We start from the raw sequence: 18,295 nt of genomic DNA on the forward strand, positions 1-18,295 counted from the left end.
GACTAAAAAAAGTGTTAATGGAAGAGATTCATAAAGATCAAGCAGGCTTTCTCCCAGGTAGACACTTGTCTGATAATATGAGAAACATAATTAATATTTTAGAAAAATTACAAGTGAATATTAATACCAAGGCAGTTTTGATATTTGTGGACGCGGAGAAAGCTTTTGACAACATTTATTGGAGTTTTATGAAGAAGAATCTACAGGGGATGGGGGTAGGTCAAGGCTTTGGAAATGGTATAAGTGCAATTTATTCAGAACAAAAGGCTAAATTAATTGTGAATAACATGGTGACGGAGGAATTTAAGATAGAAAAAGGGACACGACAAGGTTGCCCAATCTCCCCACCGCTTTTTATATCGGTCCTGGAGGTCCTGTTGAATATGATTAGAAGGGACCAATTGGTTAAATGTATACAAGTCGGAGCTAAACAGTACAAATTGAGAGCATTTGCAGATGACTTAGTATTGACGTTACAGGAGCCAGAATCTAGTACTAAAAGAGTTTTGGAACTGATTCAAGAATTTGGTCAGGTTGCAGGATTTAAGCTAAATAAGTTAAAAACAAAGGTCTTAGAGAGAGAGAGGTTTCAGAATGAGACAGGTTTAACAGTGGTTAAGAAAGTGAAATACCTGGGGATTAACATGACAGCTAAAAACGGGAATTTATTTAAAGACAATTATGAAAAATGCTGGACGGAAGTGAAAAAAGATCTAGAAATCTGGTCAAATTTGAAGCTTTCACTGCTAGGCCATATTGCTGCAATAAAAATGAATGTATTGCCTAGAATGTTATTTCTGTTTCAAACATTGCAAATTTTGGATAAAATGGATTGCTTCAAGAAGTGGCAGAGAGATATTTCTAGATTTGTCTGGCAGGGCAAGAAGCCTAGAATAAAATTTAAAATACTAACGGATGCAAAGGAAAGAGGTGGATTTGCCCTGCCAGACCTTAAACTTTATTATGAATCAGCAGCTTTTTGCTGGCTGAAAGAATGGCTGCTTCTTGAAAACACAGACATTTTGGATTTACAAGGCTTTAATAATGTATTTGGATGGTATGCATATTTATGGTATGATAAGGTCAAAGCACATAAAGCATTTAAAAATCATATTGTCAGGAAAGCATTGCTTAATGTCTGGATAAGATATAAGGACCTACTTGAAAATAAAACCCCAAGGTGGTTGTCACCGATGGAAGCGAAGGCGCAGAAAAAGCTCAATATGGAGGCCAAATGGCCGAAATATTGGGAAATTTTGGAACAAGAGGGAGATAGATTGAAATTGCAGAGTTTTGAAAAACTAAAAAATAAAGTGCGAGATTGGCTTCATTATTATCAGATAATGGAGATGTCAGGGGTTCAGGGACAGAGGCACAGGGGAAGCAGGAGATGGAGAGCGATTGGGAAGAATCCCAGGACAGCGAGGGAGAGGATGGCAGTGGCTCGAGGGATTCCATGAGCCTCTCCAGCGAATCAGAGGATTCCCAGGAGGGGGCGCCTGTGGTCAGGACAAGGGGGGTCCCAGGGGGGACGCATCAGGGACAAGGGGCCAGCAGGGAATCCCAAAGCGGCAGCTGGAAATCAGGACCAGCTTCCCCACCAGAGCGTGGCGAGGGGGGGGGGGAGAGTTCCAGTGTGTCAGGGGAAGCAGCTCCGTCAGCAGGAGTGGAGGGAAGGTCAGAACAGGGCATCCTCCCGGAAGGGGAGGGGAGCAGTGAAGGGAGTAATGTAACGATCAGAAGAAAGGTTGGGAGTTGGGCGCGCACGCCAAGTTCAAATGTACAGGTGCGCGGGAAAACAGGGAGCCCGGAAGGGGAGCCAGGTCCTAAAGCCCGCAGGAGGGAGGGGGAGCAATCCGGGGATTCGGCGTCAGAGGAATCCAGGAGGAGCGAAACCTCAGCGGGCAGCAAGACCCTGCGGAAGAGGGAGGAGAGAAGGAGATGGAGCAGAGCAAGGCTCTTAAACTGGTGCAGGGGAGGGTCTGACTCAGAGGGGACTTCAATGGTCTAGCGTTACAGACGTAGAGCTGCGCGCCGCAGCTGTGAAATGGACAATGAACTTCAATAAACACTTCTGTATATAAAGAGCAACTGACGTTGGTCCTTTGTGAGCTGGGACCTGAGGCAGCTCTGACAGGAGGCATATAATTTGGACAAGAAAATTGGCTTCCAGGTGGAAAAATCAAAATTGGAAACAGAACTGTTAGAACCCAAAACCAAGATTCTGTCAAAGATGTATAACTTGCTGTTGAAATGGAATACTCAGGATGAAACGGTGAAATCTGCTATGATTAAATGGGCACAAGATGTTGGACATAACATAATGATGGCTGACTGGGAACAGTTATGGACCACAGGTATGAAGTTTACGGCATGTAATGCCTTAAGAGAGAATATTATGAAAATGATATACAGGTGCTACATGACCCTAGTCAAGCTTGCAAAAATCTATCATTTGCCCGATAATAAATGTTGGAAATGTAAAGAAACTGAAGGCACATTCTTTCACCTTTGGTGCACGTGCCCAAGGATCAAGGCTTTCTGGGAGATGATCTATAATGAAATGAAAAAGGTATTTAAATATACCTTTCTGAAGAAACCAGAGGCCTTTCTCCTGGGCATGGTTGGCCAATTGGTGCCAAAGAAGGATAGATCTTTCTTTATGTATGCTACAACAGCAGTAAGAATACTTATCGCAAAGTACTGGAAGACACAAGATTTACCCACTCTGGAAGAATGGCAGATGAAGGTGATGGACTATATGGAACTGGCGGAAATGACCGGCAGAATCCGAGACCAGGGAGAAGAGTTGGTGGAAGAAGATTGGAAGAAATTTAAAGACTATTTACAGAAATACTGCAAAATTAATGAATGTGAGAATGATGTCAGAATGAAGTTAAGTGGTTTTAGCAGCAATGTTATAAAGGAGTATGTAAAAATGGTTTGTTAACAGGTGAGAATCCAAAGTTACAATATATTAAGTTAAAGGATTAGGATAAAAGCAAAGAGGGAAAGGATTTGCTGAATTAACTAACTGAACTGGAATACAAAAAAGGGAGGTGTGAGGAGGTCAGGGAAACAAGTAAATGAAAGACAAGACATGGAAAGATTGATTTGTTTTTAAGTGTTTTTATTTTTCTGTATTTTGTATTTTTTCTTTTCTTTTTTTTCTTTTTCTTATTTTTGTAACCTTTTTTGAAACTTTAATAAATATATTTTTTTTTTTAAAAAAAGAAGAACCATTCCACTGTATCCAATAAAAAGGTTGCCATCTGTTTGAATAGCTTGTGCGGTGCCTGCAACCAGGGGTTATTTTTATCCAGAACTTGCCAGAACTCAGTTCTGGCACCTCTCGGGTGGATGCCAGAACAAGGGAGGTGTTCATGGTGAGTTCCAGCACCTCTGTTCCTAGACAAATATCACTGCCTACAACAATGGAAGAGGGATGCAGGTGGTGCTGTGGTCTAAACCACAGAGCCTAGGGCTTGCCGATCAGAAGGTTGGCAGTTCGAATCCATGTGACAGGGTGAGCTCCTGTTGTTTGGTCCCTGCTCCTGCCCACCTAGCAGTTCAAAAGCATGTCAAGTGCAAGTAGATAAATAGGTACCGCTCAAGTGGGAAGGTAAACGGCGTTTCTGTGTGCTGCTCTGGTTCGCCAGAAGCGGCTTAGTCATGCTGGCCACATGACCTGGAAGCTGTACGCCAGCTCCCTTGGCCTATAGAGTGAGATGAGCGTGCAACCCCAGAATTGTCCGCAGCTGGACCGACCGGTCAGGGGTCCCTTTACCTTTACCTTTCCAGCAATGCAAATGTGCTCATGGTTCCCCCAAAATTGTCAACCTCTGCTTTATACACTTATTTGGGACAATGGGGGAGCGTGCCTTTGGCGGTGAAGTTCAACTGTTGGAAGGTTGCAGCATCTGCTGTGGTTGTCAAGACTGACACTGGAGAGAGATGTTTTGTTGCAGCTGGGGCAGACAAAGGCACCCAGTTGTGCTGCTGCAGATGAGCCACAGTGCTCTTCTCTCTGGGCTCCTCCCAGAAGTCATTTCTCCTCTGGTCACTGCTATGGATACACAACTTGACTGCCTGTCTTCATGCACTGCAGTCGTCTGCAAGGAATTCCCATACGCAGGGCCGGATTTAGGTTTGATGAAGCCCTAAACTACTGAAGGTAATGGGGCCCTTTATATGTCCAGCTGTTCTTTGTCAACAACAAATTGTTGCTGGTTTTTTGTGTTGAATATATGCTATATGGCAATTTATGGACCTAATAGGCATCTAAAGCCATTTGCACATAACAAATTATGTATTTTATCAAAGTAATTGTTGAACTGAAATACAATTAAGAAGTATATTAATAGTGAAATACAAATAATTATTAAACTCTAACTTAAAATGATTTTTTATTCATAACAAACTTAATAATGCATTTGGCAATAACAAAAGTTCCTTTAGAAACACAATTTACAAAGACTCATAATTTTTTGGGGGGCCCCCAAGAGAGTGGGGCCTTAAGCTATAGTTTGTTTAGCATATACAGTGGTACCTCGGGTTACAGACGCTTCAGGTTACAAACTCTGCTAACCCAGAAATATTACCTCGGGTTAAGAACTTTGTTTCAGGATGAGAAGAGAAATCGTGTTCTGGCGGCATGGCAGCAGCAGGAGGCCCCATTAGCTAAAGTGGTACCTCAGGTTAAGTACAGTTTCAGGTTAAGAACGGACTTCCAGAACGAATTAAGTTCTTAACCCGAGGTACCACTGTACATAAATCCGGCACAGCAGGGTTGATGTTGCCAGCCTTCATGCAGACATCTTTGTGACACAGAATTGGTCTGCCATAGAGTCAACTTCAGGGGGCTGTGTGTATTTGGACACCCATAATAATATAATTTTGGAGGCTAGGCACCCACAAAGCCAGAGAGAGACAGCCAGCCAGCCTCTGCAGTGCTGCCTTTGAGAAAGAAGCAGTTCAGCTCCATCCTCCGCAGATAGACAGCGAGTCACCCTTTTCCAGGGACAGCTGCAGTCCTAGGGCACTCTTACTTGTCAGTTCTTTGAACTCAGCGAGACTTACTTTGGAGTAAGCATACTTATTGCAGAGGGCTGGTTTTTGTCATCAACTTTACAGAATCATTGCGATGAGGCTGGAGCTGTTTAAAAGGAAGCCCAGGTAAATGACACAAGGTGGGACTGGAACATAAGATCACTCTGTTCCATTTGGAACAGTTGTATCTTATAACGGTAATGATTTTATCTGGGGGAGTGTTAAATTGTATTTGCAGTTGCTGTAACTCACGTTGGAACCTTATGGTGAAGGTTGGGTAAGAAATCTTATTCAATAGATAAATAAGATCAGAGGGGTGGAAGGAGTTGTTTCTGCTTTATATACCACAGAGAAAGAGGGTGAAAGGAGGACAGAGGGCAGGGCAGGGAAAAGCAAAACTTTAATAATAATAAAAAGCTAAGCAAAAATTAATGGGGATGCTGTCCTCAATGCTGTCTGATGGTGAGCTGGGACTCTGAAGTCCAAGAGTGGCTCTTTCCTCTCACATAAGAGAGGGATGAGAATGACAGATGGTTGTGGCCTTGTGAAGGGTACAACAGAAATTATATAAAGAGTCTATTTAGTACAAGTAATACGATTCATATTTCTCTCTCTCTCTCTCTCTCTCTCTCTCTCTCTCTCTCTCCATAAAATGGCTACCACAAGCAACAAAAGGGGTTGGAATGACAAAGTTGAGAGATTTCACTGACAATGCTGAATTTTATAAAGTGATTTGCCATCTTGCTTACCCACAAATGGATCTTCCATTATGATACACCGTAGGGTTTTCTTCCAAACATCTAATGATATTCAGGCCTTTTCCCAGCAGTATGGAGTATCAGTACCATTTTTGCTGCACATGGAAGCCATTTTGTGCTGGCACCTCTAGCACTTTTGTCAATGTGAGTATAAGCACCTTTCCTTTCCTTTCCATATAAAAGCACTGATGGCACAAGTGACTAGATAATTATCACCTTTTAAAAAGCACTTAATCAGTACAATGGATGGCCACTGGTACCGGGAATTCCCAAAGCAGATTGTGCTACACCGTCAACTTGTCAAGAAGGTGCTTACACCTCTACGCACATTCAATGTTAAAGCACATTCAATAAGATTACGTCTGCCCCAGCGAATTTGTAAGTCCTACTTGGTTGTAGGACACTATCCAGCATAAGCTCTCTATAGATGGGAGCAGCCCTTGCACATTTCCCTTTCATTTCAGTGGCCCAGATTCAATTAACCAGGCATGCTAGCGAAAGACAGCACAAAGGCTCCCCCTAGCACAAGGCTTTCTTCCTCTGTCAGGAGAACCACCACATCTGTACTCGGGTGTGTGTGTGTGTCATCTAATCTGCTTGTGATGGCAGAATGATCCAAAGAGTGGAACGTTGGCTTCCTCCCAATCGGATTTGTATAGACCTTTCCACTGAATTGTGCCCCTAGTAAATATGCTTACTTGCTTGTGCTGTCTGCGCCAGATACTATAGCCTGTCCAGATACAGGGCAGAGGGCGCCCTGTGCTTCGGGCGGCAGGCTGCTGCCCCAAGCCTTGCGCGCCTGGCGGGACCTCCCGCCGGGTGTGCAAGGCTTGCGGACACCCGGCCGAAGCACGGGGAGCCCTCTGGAGGCTTGCGGATAGCTTCCTGAAGCCTGGAGAGCGAGAGGGGTCGGTGCGCACCGATGCCTCTTGCTCTCCAGGCTTTAGCGAAAGCCTGCATTCGCCCCATAGGACGCACACACATTTCCCCTTCATTTTTGGAGGGGAAAAAGTGCATCCTATGGGGCGAAAAATACGGTATTTGTGTACCACTGGATCTGAAATCATATATATCTGAATAGTTTTAGTTTTCTTCAATGAATTGTTTTCAGTGTTTTTATATACAGCATAAATTGCTTTGAGATGTTTCATAGGAAAGTGGTTAAAAAAGAAAATAAATTCCAATATGCCTACTACAATGTTCCTTGCTGCAGCCAGAAGAAACCCCTCCCTCAAATTCATAGAATCATAGAATTGGAAGGGACAAGGTTCATCTGGTTCAACCCTCTGCAGTGCAAGAATCTTTTGCCCAATGTCTCTGAGATTAAAAGGTCTCATGCTCTACCAACTGAGCTATCTTACTTACACACAGAACAATCATAGATACATAGGGGGAATAGGCTCATATTGCTGGCCCCGTCCGCAATGCCCCATTCCCAACCTTAGCAAGGATGTCTGCAAAGTGATGTTTTCTGTGCAGGAATATACCACATTTTTCCATGTATAAGACGCCCCCATGTATAAGACGACCCCTATTTTTTTTAACCCAAAAATTAAGTTGTTTAGCTTTTTTGGGGGTGGGGGAGGTAACTTCCACCAATCGCTGACCTGCCTGCCCGTCACTGCCGATCGATTGCCGCAGCCACTGCCGATCGCACACCTTGCCGCAGCCACCAATTGTCTGCCTGCTCGCTGCCACGAACAGCCCATTTGCCCACTTGCCACACTCGCCAGCAGGCCTTGCCGCAGCCACCAATTACCCGCCCCATTGCCGCTGCCAATCTCCTGCTTGCTGCTGCCATTAATCGCACGTCCCCCCTCTGCATTCACTATCCGTGTATAAGATGACACCCAATTTTTGCCTAGTTTTTTAAAGCAAAAAGCATTGTCTTATTCACAGAGACATATAGTATATATGTGGACAGCTCCCTGAAAAGTGTTTCTTGGGTGACACAGAATCCGCCACTGCATCCTGTGCCCCTGGTCTCTCTTTGCAGCAGTGGAATGGATGTTTGTATCTGGAGACTTGAGGGAGAGAAGACAAGGGTTGTTGTTATTAGTCTGTCCTTTTCTGTTCCCCCTTGCTATTTGGTGCTTATTTGTGCAAAATGCTCCATCAGAACAAAGGTATCACTATCCACTATGACCGTGTACTGTATCTTTAATTTCCTATCAGGAGAAGAGGATTTAGTAGTGATCCCATCTTCATTTAAAAAAAAGTTAACTTGAGGGTAGGATTGCACCGAGGGTGTCTTGCTTGAGGATCAGCACCTGCTTGTAAACCTTGATTTTTACCAGGTTCGAGGATATATCGGTAGGTTGGAGGGATTTGCAGGAAAGCCACATACCTGCTGTTTCCTTCCAATGTCTATGTTTGTGCATGTTGCCAAGGAGTCCTTTTTATTAAGTGTCAAGAGAGAGGATGAAGGAAGCACTAATAAAACCATTTTACAGGGAAGTTTGTTGACCATGTTGCACTGTAAAAAGAAAAAGAAAAAAACAAGGTAAACCTAGTCAAAATCACACATAAAAAGGAAACAGAGTGGAAAGATCTCTACCTCAGGCCTTCAGCTGGCAAAACCAATGTTAACTTTCCGTTCACAGGTGGGAACAAATGCACACTAGCTGCACCCCACCCCATAAAACCTTTATGTCAATCTTCTGCAACACCATATTCCAGTCAGCTATGATGAGGTATAGCCTGCCATGCAGTGGTTTCTCCCAACTCCTTTATTTAGTGGTGGTGATGATGATAAGTGTTCACTCTTTTGACTTTTGGGTTTGATTTACCGTGCTTGAATGACTAATGAAACCCCCACATTTTGTTTCTTCAGATTATAACCTTGCTTGTGAACCAGCAAAATTCCTTTTTTTATCATGGCTATCATTTTGTGCAAATCGTTCAAAATTCAGCTTTTGGGAGCCCCAAGATACCAAATGGATCTGCAAGTGTTTGAAGCAACTTGCACCCTCACTGCAAGTGGTTACTCTTAATGGCAATTCCCAGTCAAGGACATTTCATAGAAAGATCTTCACAAAATGTGTTATTCAGGGCTGCTCTCAACACTTCCAGAGGACATCGTCACATATTTCTTTCCTTCTGTGATGCTGCTACAGATCACACACCCATAGGAACAAATAAGAACTTCAGATAGAGTACCTCTTAAGTATAAATAACATTGGATATCACCTGGTGAATTTAGATTAAGTGGTTTAACAGTAAAAGCATTGTTCCGGTCGGTATTGTGAAATTATTCAGCATTTAAGAACTGCAGTGTTTTAAAACTATTCCGAAAGTGCCAGCAGACTGACTTGGGTACTGCAGTGATTCCTTGATTTTATTTTACTTTTAAAAAAACAATGTTTTTTATGGAAGTCTATATATACACACACTCTTGAGTACAATTCCCTGTCTTCATCTAAAAGTATGAAAGTGGCTAATAAAATCTTTACTGAGCGCACAGGTCCTTTCCTCTCCTCTCCTTTTTTCTTGGTCTCAGAGTGTGCCCTCATTCTGTGAAGGTAGTGCATGCCATATATTATGCCATTATATTCTTTCAGAACCAAGGTCACCCCCATTAGCAGAGTCCAGAATCACTGTTGGTACGTCTTGTACCCCCCCCCCCCAGAGAGAGAGAGAGAGAGATATGGGTTAGGGGTGTGCTATTCTATTATCATTCCTCAGTGGGATCCTTCATCCCTTTTCACAGGAAAAGGAATTAGTAATGTTGGCCTCTCTTTGAAGGTCTTTTCTAGCTGCCAATAATTAGCTCTATAGCATTATGTTTCATATATATGTCTCATTTTCCTTTCAACAAAAAATAGGTAAATTTTTATGAGCTGTGTAGATAATAATTCAAGATACATAGCCAAACTATTGAGAGGGAAAGATCACTATTAATAGTGAAAGATCATAGGGATAAGTCCTTCTCATCTTATTTCAGATTTCACTATGCAGATTTTACTCTCATGCCTCTTCCTAGGGGAAAGTGATATGCAGCTCTGATCCTCTGCTGCAGGAGTGGCCAGCTCACAGCCCATAGATTCAATCCAGCCTGCCAGGGCACAGGAAGTCCCTCAACAGTCCCTGCAGCTTTATCTCACTATACGCGTTGGAGAATGTTCTCTAAAAGACCAGTACCGTGGTACCTCGGGTTACATGTGCTTCAGGTTACAGACTCCACAGCAGCAGTGGGAGACCCCATTAGCTAAAGTGGTGCTTCAGGTTAAGAACAGTTTCAGGTTAAGACTCCAGAACAAATTAAGTTCTTAACCCAAGGTACCACTGTATCTCTCAGCCAGAGGATAAAAAGACTCCTCACTGCCTGGGTGGAGAGCCTCCAGCTACTAGGCTGAATTTGCCCAGCACAGATTCCATTTTGGCCCAGAAGGTCACTTTCCTCAAACCACACCATCCTCAAACTACACCTAGCACATGTGGTATCAGGTGTGGGGCAGGTAGAGGGGCTGGATCAGCTGTGCAACTGAGATCCCCGTGGGGATTTCATGCAGCTGATCTTTGCAGAAAGCGGGGTTGGAATATTTGATTCAGCTGGATTGGCTTAGCAACTGTATTGAGAAGCACTGAGCACAGGACTTGCAAAGTGCTTTGTGCAGCGCTTCCCAGCAGCCAGTTGGTTGCCAAGTGCTTGGGAAACACTTTGCAAGCCCTGTGCTCAGCACATACCAAGGGCCAAGCATAGGGCTGGCAAAGCCCCTCGGATAATGGGAGGTTGGGAAGTGCTGTGCAAGGAAATTAGACAGGTGGGTGGGACAGTCTACCTATCAGTCAGCAAGTGGGTTGTTCTGCCCACCTGTCAAAGTTGGCTGCAGGGGTGAGGACAGATAAGGATCTGGCCTGCTGGCCCCAAACATGTTCCCTCCCCTGCTTTAGAGGATCTCTAAAGAGCAGGCAGAGGGATTTTTATCTCTGATCTTAGCACTCAGGACACTACAAAGTTGCTGTGGCTTGGTTTTAGCTGCATGGCCAGAAATGATGCCTTGTCAGTACATTTCATTTCTGGTAGGATGGGGGCAGAGGAGAGGCAGACTCTCTTACTGGATAGGCAGCACCTTTGCTCCCTTAGCAATGTTTTTTGTGATGGTTGGGAGAGCAGCAACTGAGAGAACTGTCAAGCATTTGGTACTGTGTCACTGCCTTCCTGGCCCAAGAGACAAAATGAAAATTGGGATAAATGAGCATGTAGTTCAGGCAAACAGGATAAAACAAATAACAAAACTCCTGGCATACAAATTAATTCTCAAAGGTTGTTGTTGTTGATGATGATGATGAGGTTGTTGTTGATTACTTGCCCTTCACCCTAAGGTCCCAGGATGGGTTACAGTGCTTAAAACACAATGTTATAATTTTATAAATACATACAAACTGGTTAGTTGGACTAATGGTTGGAGTAGGATCAAGGAGACCTGAGTTCAACTCCTTATTTAAATTGGGCCTCATTTAATTTACATCCTTGTTTAAATTAAATTGCATTGTGTGAAGGCTAATGCCTTGTTGAAACAAGGTGGTGATCTAGTCAGTGCCTGGATGGGTGGAGCCCTGGAAACCACAACTACACTGCCTCCGATTCCACCATGGAAGAAAGGCGGGATATAATGAAAAAACAGGAATGTCAGTCCATATCTCTTAGCCCAAACTCCCTCACAGGCTGAAGGCAAAAGGTAACTTGTTACTAATTGGTTTCTTGGTGGAAGGCTGGGACAATAGTGCGATAAATAAATTATCAAGGCATTTAAGAGAAAGAGGTACATCTACATCCTGCTTGGTCATATGCAGCTTCCTCTGAAATATATTGTTTCAAATGCTGAAGAAAAATCAGCAGCCCAGGATTTCCAAACCTCTCAGAGCTGTGGTCATCTAAAAGGTGGTGATTTCTAGGAAAAGAAATGATGTCTATTAAAAATAACTGCCTTGTGAAGGGCAACCTTGAAATGTACTCTGATCATTAGACTCCAAACACTTGTAACCTTTCTTAAAGGGCAGAAGGTTATCTGTGTATCTAGTGCAGCTTCCCAGGGCTTCTGACTGTTGCATGCTGGGTGGGATGGGGTGTGTGTGAGAGAAGCAGAACAAACCAGCCCATTTGTTCTTTGAGCTTTTGATGTTGCACCGAAAGAAGCCTCTCAGTCCACACGAAAGTATGATTTCAACTACTTATTTTACCACCATGCCATCTCTTCTTCCTCAGAAGGGGCAGCAGCACAGATACTTTGCCTACAAGGACCACTCAGTCAGTGCTGAAAACACCTAGGTCACAAGTTTGATCCCCAACTGGGACATAGTCCTGCACTGCAGGGGGTTGGACTAGATGACTTGATGTGTCCCTTCCAAATCTACAATCTATGATTCTGTGAAAGGTAGTGGAGGTGGTGGCTGTTTGTCAACATATGTTCAAGAAAGTGTTCACTGTTAACATCTCAAATAAAAACATTCATCTTGCATGTGTTGTGTGTTACTACCACATGCATCAGGGGTCAGCAAACTTTTTCAGCAGGGGGGCCGGCCCACTGTCTCTCAGACCTTGTGGTGGGCTGGACTATCTATCTATCTATCTATATCTATCTATCTATCTATGGGGGGATCACCAAATTCCTATGCCCCACAAATAACCCAGAGATGCATTTTAAATAAAAGCACACATTCTACTCATGTAAAAACACCAGGCAGGCCCCACAAATAACCCAGAGACACATTTTAAATAAAAGGACACATTCTACTCATGTAAAAACATGCTGATTCCCAGACTGTCCGCAGGCCAGAATTAGAAGGCGATTGGGCCGCATTGCGGCCTCCGGGCCCTAGTTTGCCTACCCATGACATGCATGCTGTTGTTGTTGTGTATACATTACTGTTGGCTGTGGTGGAGGGAGAAGAGAAAAGGTGGTAGAAATACAAGTTGATCTATCCATCTTCACACAAGACGCATTATTTTAGGAGGTGCCTTATTCAAGTGTCTAATATCTATTTATAGATAAGGATTTTCTGCTCATGGCATAGTGAAGCCATATGTAGGTAATCATAGTTTTAGGTGACATATTCAAGATAAAATGGATTATTTTTCACTTGCCTAATCTGAACCAAGCATTTGCACACAAAATCAATGCAGTTAAAAGAGCTTATGCTTCCCTCCTGTTTTTCCAGTGCTTTTTGCATTGAGTTGGGATTCTTACCCAGGTCCATAGTGACTCAGAGCAATCTGCCCAGAAGATGCGGGGGGGGGGGGGGATATGGGGAAACAGTTACATGTTACTAGCAAAGGTGAGCTGTCATCTGACACCTTAAATAATTGGAAGCCAAGATAAGCTTCCAGATTTTCAATCTCAAAGCTCTGTTGTGGCTTCTTGAAGGGTTGACATATCTGCTGTCAATCATTAGCAGATGTCTACATATGGGTACTGCCTCCAAAACAGATGGCTTCCAATGATTGGCTTCTTGGATAGCAGAACCAGAGTGCTCCCATTTGTACTTGATGCCATCTGTCACAATCCTTGAAGTGACAATGTGGTAGAACCTAAGACTATTCTAGGGTAATGTCTGGGGCTAACACCGTGCTGGTGGATGGAGCTCAGATTCCATGTTGGAGATAGCTGGTGTGTTTGTATCTCCTATGCAAGGAACCTCCAGTTTTGGGGTGGTGTGTAGTCTTTAGCTCCTCCATGGATTCTGTGTATCAGGCCATGACCCCATGAGAAACCTCTAGCTTGCATGCTCTTACACATGAGACCCAACTTTGAGAGCATAGACTGTACCTTAAGATATTATTGCATAATATATCCAACTTGAATCATATTTGAACTGTGGGTGGAATCACTCATGCACATTCGCCACTCATTTGGTAATGTTTTACAATCACCACACAGTGCTAATGCAGATAGATCCAAATGTTCTGAATGTAGAAGACTAGACTGTTTTGCCTTGGAGACTGGTAACTCAGTGCTCACCTGAGCTCACTATCAATGCTAGTTAAAATAATAATATTTAGAAGTAGCAGTATATAGAAGCATAGAATTGTAGAGTTGGAAGGGGCAGCTGAGGGTCATCTAGTACAGCCCCTGCAGTGCAGGAAGCTCTATATATCTATATAGAGGCAGTGGACTCGACTAAATGACAAACAGCAACATATCTATAGTTATACCTATATCCTGCTAAGGGACACAGGTGGTGCTTTGGTCTAAACCACTGAGCTTCTTGGGCTTGCCAATCAGAAGGTCGGCGATTCAAATCCCCACAACGGGGTGAGCTCCCATTGCTTTGTCCCTGCCAACCTAGCAGTTCAAAAGCACACCAGTGCAAGTAGATAAATAGGTACTGCAGTGGTGGGAAGGTAAACAGAGTTTCTATGCTCTCTGGCTTCTGTCACGGTGTTCCATTGCACCAGAAGTGGTTTAGTCCTGCTGGCCACATGACCCGGAAAGCTGTCTGTTGATGAACACCAGTTCCCTCGGCCTGAAGCGAGATGAGCGCTACAACCCCTTGGTCGCCTTTGACTGGACCTAACCATCCAGGGGTCCTTTACCTTTACCTATATCCTGCTATCTCCAGGCATATCCCTGTTTGTTGGATGCTTAACCATGCAGAGCTCTTTTGCTGGTGTACAGATCACATTCAGAACAGCAATCCACACTCAAGACTGTCTCCCAATGGGGTGGATCTCCCTTGCTATATCACATTATTTGTCTTTGCCTAACAAAAGGGGCCCCTGCTGAGCTTGATTGGAAGAAAGTCTTTATTGTCTGTAAACCTAAATATTTTCTTAAGGGTGTCAAAAAAAGGGCAATTAGTTTTTGAATGAAATATAATAACATGATTAAAATGCTTATTGGCTCTGGGAACAGTAATTTTTAACAGCATGACTAATTATTGTTTTAAGTGCACACTGCAAGCAATAACATGTCCCTGCTAACATCATCTGGATTAAAATCTAGACCCAAATAATGTTAACTATATATTTTTATATTGCTGCTTGTTTTAACAAGACAGATGTATAAAACTGAAGAAAAACTTTATAGGCAAAAGATTTCAAGGATCTTGTTTTTCTGGGAGAGCAAAAAACAGAATCAGGACCAATTCAAATTCTTAAAGGATCCTTTTAAAAAATCCTATTTGAGAATGAAGTTTTCATTTTAAAACTTTAGCAAGAATTCTATGCATTTTATCCTTCTATAAACATACATATGATATTTATCATATTGATACAACTACATTTAGTAGTTGTAGCAATATTATAATCTGTCCAATCATAAAAATAGGACATAAGAACAAGCACATTTAATGGGAATAATATTTCGCTCCAGTAAAAGGCATCCATTTTGGAAGTAATTCTGGATTAAATTTCTTTTACTCTTTAGATCAATAAAAATAAATAGGGTGCTGATGCAACTGCAGTTAAACAGTTTTAATTCCCATTGATTAAATTGGAGGTGTTAAGGCTTGAAATCAAATGGATTTATAAGTTCTCTTGTAGCTGGGGCACGCTCTGTATTTGACACCATTGATTTGTAATTATGTTTGTCATAATGTCAGAGAATGGCAGTCATGTGTTTTGGCAATAGCTGCATGTCATATTTGTTTACAACCTGTATTATGGGGGAAATTATTTTTGTGTCGATCATAACTTGTAAGTTTTCCTTTAATTTGAGGGCTATAGTTTAACTTTGTGAGCGAAATATATTTGACCTTGTTTTGGGATTGTCATGCTTTCACAAAAACCCCAAAATCCAATTCTCATAACCTTTTTGTATCAACATGTCCATGGCAAGCAAATTTGGACCTTGATGCTGGGGGAGATTGAGTAAAGGAACGTCCACATTACAGTGAGTTACACCATAGGGATTTTTTAATTGTGTATATTTTCCCCAAATTAAATGATAGCTCCCTTCTCCATCACCAATATGACCTTGTAATTAGATTGTATGATATTCTGATTCTGGTCTATCACTGTATGACTCAACTCACTTTGTAAAGGTTTTCAACAATATGATGAGCTGTGTTCATGGCACATAGCAGAATATTTACTGGCCTGTTACCATACAGTCTGCACCACAGGAAGGAAACTTATTCTTTTCTTATATAGCAGCTATGATCAATAAATGGTATGTTAACTGGCCCTAAATTATGACCAACAAAACAGAAGTGAAGAACAGAAGGAATTATCTCTACACCATTATGGATGCTAGCCAAATAAATTATTTTGTGGTGTGGCATCTCTTTCCATTTCTGTAGTTCTTTGGGTGCAAAAAAAATGTCACATTGTGCTCAAGTAATTATATACCATATATTTAGAGCTAAGAATACAAATATATATCAGAAGGTATTCTTCTGAGAAAAATTGACCTTTCCCTTTTTCTCATGCCTAAGGTCACTTTGCAGAATTTTCTCCAATAGTCCCCGGCACCCCACCCCCTGCAGCTGCCATTTCCCACCCATAATGCCCTGGAACCAGGCTAGATCTTGAGCATTGGGGAGGAGGCAGAATGGTGGTTGGGTTGCCAACATAGTCACTTCTGCCATTTGCTTGGGGGCTGGATCCCTTGAAGAAAACAGAAGTTGTGTCACTGCTAGTGGTGAATCCCAACACTGAAAAATTGCTGGGGAACTCCTCCTTTGCCAGGAGAAACCACTCCCCTCCCCCAGCCCCCAGTTTCTCTGCCAACCAATACAGTGGAGAATGTTGAGGAGGCATTTAGACACAACTCTGCTTTGTTTGCCTTAGTCAGCAGGTGGATATTTTATTAGGCCACTCTAAACTGAAATCATGCAAAAACAAGCATACTTCCCCCTCCTAGTTTCTCTCTTGTATTAGACTACATTCAGAGAGATCTACAGAACAGCACAGTGTTGTATATGGCACCATCTGGCATTCTGGCATAGAATCAGGTGGTTTTTTGCAAACCCTGAGGATCAGGTTTCATTTACAGAACAGAGGAGGGTCTAACCCTCCTATCACATTCAGAGTTTTTGTTGAAAGCCTCAGAAAACAAGAAAGGGCGGGTCTTCGCTTGTTTACTCTTAGAATGGACCCTACCCAGCTTCAAAAATAAAAACAACACATTTTTGTTCCCATTTCGACATCAGCTGAAAGCAACATAGCTGTCAGCATCAAACTGTTACAACATCACAACCTGAACAAGTGGAGCAAATAAGATAATTGGATGCACTAGATCTGACAGACTACTAAAACGTTATCACACCACGCGTTTGCTGCGTCCCTCAATTATTAGCTAGCAACAAGTTTGGCAAAACTCCTAAGCATTTGCGCCTGGAGTAAAGCGCCAACGTGGAAGATTGAACTGAAGAACTCCCCCTCTACTCCCCAGTGCCAGGCTTGGCAACAGCTTAGTGGGGCTGCTGCAGCCACAGGGAAAGGGAGTGCCTCTGGGCACGCACAGAATGTCAACAACAACAAAAGGCGAGATGTCCCCCCCCCCCACATTTCGGGGACTGCGGAAGGGCTTTCTGAAGAAAAGGCATCGGAGTCGCGCCTTGAAGTTTCAGCAGCCGGAGCAGCGCACGCCACGGATGCAAAGCGACCAGTGGCGTAGCGTGGGTTGTCAGCACCCGGGGCAAGGCAAGTAATATGCGCCCCCTAACCCGTGGATTTGCGCCCCTTAATCCTAACCCCCAGATGTTGTGCCCGGTGCGGCCGCCCCCCCCCGCCCCCCTCACGCTACGCCACTGAAAGCGACCTCCTTTCCCACTGCAGCGCCTTCGCAGCTTGGGCTGCTTTAACGCAATTCTACACCCCCCCTCCCGCCGCCCCTTGCTCCGTTCTCCGGGTCCTCATCCTGCCGAAGTCCCCGTCAAGGTTATTGCCCGACCCGCGGGCAATTGCAGGCGCTAGTAGGCGCTCAGTGAGCGCGCGCGCGCGCGCTTCCCGCTGGGGAGAGAGAGGCGCGCAGCCGCTGCTGGGGAAGCAGCAGCAGCAGCACCATTGACGTTCCATTCCCCCACGTGACCGGCGGCCTCGCTCCATTCCAGGGAGGGAGCCTGGCTGCTGCTGCTGCTGCTGCAGAAGCTCGGGGGGAGCCGCAAGCTGTGGAGCAGCGCTGGCGGCCCCAGCCCCCCGGAGCAGCCGCGCCGCCCGCCTTGTTTGTGTGATGAACCAGCCTGGCTCTTGGCCGTCCGCTGCCGGCTGACAGAGACCGCCTCGGGGGCCAGGCAGGCAGGCAGGCAGGCGACGAGGAGAGAGGCGCCGCCGCCGCCGCCGCGTGTGACCTTGGCCCAGGAGGTAAAGAGCCCAAGGCGGCAGCTAGCGAGGGAATGTGGGGGGCTGTGTGTGTGTGTGTGTGTGTGCGCGCGCGTGCGCGCGTGCCCGCGTTGTGTGTGGAGCCGGGCGCGGGGGCGCGGGAGGCGCTGTCCGCGGTGCTGAAATCACGCGCCCAGCCTCGGCTCCTCACTGCAGGGCAAAACAAGCCCGCCTGCCATTTGCAGCCATCCGCCCGCTGGCGGGGAAGGGTAGGGGCGCCCGA

The 18,295-nt window shown here is 44.3% G+C and overlaps 1 protein-coding gene across 5 annotated transcripts in view; it reads left to right on the top strand.

The window, feature by feature from the left end:
• Positions 1-17,739: 17,739 nt before the first annotated feature.
• RGS7 (regulator of G protein signaling 7) overlaps positions 17,740-18,295 on the top strand; it is a 134,339-nt gene continuing 133,783 nt past the window's right edge. For 4 of the 5 annotated variants that reach the window (XM_082215065.1, XM_082215068.1, XM_082215069.1 and 1 more), the window contains exon 1: positions 17,740-18,054. The gene's annotated coding sequence lies outside the window, so the exon portion shown is untranslated. Of the gene's footprint in view, positions 18,055-18,171; positions 18,282-18,295 lie in introns of those variants that run through there. The other variant, XM_082215066.1, reaches the window with a different exon arrangement.

The sequence above is a fragment of the Podarcis vaucheri genome (genome assembly GCF_965113315.1).
Source record: "Podarcis vaucheri genome assembly, chromosome: 3".
Lineage (NCBI taxonomy): Eukaryota > Metazoa > Chordata > Lepidosauria > Squamata > Lacertidae > Podarcis > Podarcis vaucheri.